We start from the raw sequence: 1,538 nt of genomic DNA, 5'->3' as shown, positions 1-1,538 counted from the left end.
AAAAAAAATAAAAAGGGAATGCAACACGAGGACTTCCCAGGAGGTCACCCATCCTAGTACTACTCTCGCCCAAGCACGCTTAACTTCGGAGTTCTGATGGGATCCGGTGCTTTAGTGCTGGTATGATCGCATCCGACATGTTACCCCCGTCTTCGTCCCTTATGCTTGCCCCTCCCAGCTCCACTACACACACGATTGCACATTCCTTTGGCCGCTACCGCTCAAGTACGGAGACGAGTTTTACCACAGTTCAACCGCAGGACTTCCCAGGAGGTCACCCATCCTAGTACTACTCTCGCCCAAGCACGCTTAACTTCGGAGTTCTGATGGGATCCGGTGCTTTAGTGCTGGTATGATCGCATCCGACATGTTTCCCCCGTCTTCGTCGCTTATGCTTGCCCCTCCCAGCTCCACTACACACACGATTGCACATTCCTTTGGCCGCTCCCGCTCAACTATGGAGACGAGTTTTACCACGGTTCAACCGCACCAGTGCCTATTTATCATGGTTTCGACCCCTTTCAGAACACGCTTGCCGCCGCTAGACGCGTGAATAATGAGCAGCGAGCTAAAACTTACCGTAAACGTGCAAAATAATAAAACGTGCTAAACATATGTCGCGCACGTGCGTTTTGTTTTGCACGCGGCGCAAAAAAATTAAAAAGGGAATGCAACACTAGGACTTCCCAGGAGGTCACCCATCCTAGTACTACTCTCGCCCAAGCACGCTTAACTTCGGAGTTCTGATGGGATCCGGTGCTTTAGTGCTGGTATGATCGCATCCGACATGTTACCCCCGTCTTCGTCCCTTAGGCTTGCCCCTCCCAGCTCCACTACACACACGATTGCACATTTCTTTGGCCGCTCCCGCTCAACTACGGAGACGAGTTTTACCACGGTTCAACCGCACCAGTGCCTATTTACCATGGTTTCGACCCCTTTCAAAACACGCTTGCCGCCGCTAGACGCGTGAATAATGAGCAGCGAGCTAAAACTTACCGTAAACGTGCAAAATAATAAAACGTGCTAAACATATGTCGCGCACGTGCGTTTTGTTTTGCACGCGGCGCAAAAAAATTAAAAAGGGAATGCAACACGAGGACTTCCCAGGAGGTCACCATGCTAGTACTACTCTCGCCCAAGCACGCTTAACTTCAGAGTTCTGATGGGATCCGGTGCTTTAGTGCTGGTACGATCGCATCCGATATGTTACCCCCGTCTTCATCCCTTATGCTTGCCCCTCCCAGCTCCACTACACACACGATTGCACATTCCTTTGGCCGCTCCCGCTCTACCACGGAGACTAGTTTTACCACGGTTCAACCGCACCAGTGCCTATTTACCATGGTTTCGACCCCTTTCAGAACACGCTTGCCGCCGCTAGGCGCGTGAATAATGAGCAGCGAGCTAAAACTTACCGTAAACGTGCAAAATAATAAAATGTGCTAAACATATGTCGCGCACGTGCGTTTTGTTTTGCACGCGGCGCAAAAAAATTAAAAAGGGAATGCAACACGAGGACTTCCCAGGAGGTCACC

The 1,538-nt window shown here is 50.8% G+C and overlaps 4 non-coding genes across 4 annotated transcripts; all 4 read right to left on the bottom strand.

Moving 5' to 3' along the window:
* Positions 1-15: 15 nt before the first annotated feature.
* Positions 16-134, bottom strand: LOC123177926 (5S ribosomal RNA). Its single transcript, XR_006489212.1, has one exon. It is a non-coding gene; the product is annotated as a 5S ribosomal RNA (ribosomal RNA).
* Positions 135-245: 111 nt separating this feature from the next.
* Positions 246-364, bottom strand: LOC123177929 (5S ribosomal RNA). Its single transcript, XR_006489215.1, has one exon. It is a non-coding gene; the product is annotated as a 5S ribosomal RNA (ribosomal RNA).
* A 301-nt stretch (positions 365-665) lies between these two features.
* On the bottom strand, positions 666-784 carry LOC123177927 (5S ribosomal RNA). Its single transcript, XR_006489213.1, has one exon. It is a non-coding gene; the product is annotated as a 5S ribosomal RNA (ribosomal RNA).
* A 301-nt stretch (positions 785-1,085) lies between these two features.
* LOC123177928 (5S ribosomal RNA) lies at positions 1,086-1,203 on the bottom strand. The gene has a single exon (XR_006489214.1). It is a non-coding gene; the product is annotated as a 5S ribosomal RNA (ribosomal RNA).
* Positions 1,204-1,538: the final 335 nt, after the last annotated feature.

Source organism: Triticum aestivum, unplaced genomic scaffold (assembly GCF_018294505.1).
Source record: "Triticum aestivum cultivar Chinese Spring unplaced genomic scaffold, IWGSC CS RefSeq v2.1 scaffold38597, whole genome shotgun sequence".
In the NCBI taxonomy this organism is placed as follows: Eukaryota; Viridiplantae; Streptophyta; class Magnoliopsida; order Poales; family Poaceae; genus Triticum; species Triticum aestivum.
This window is presented reverse-complemented; position numbering and strand designations above follow the sequence as displayed.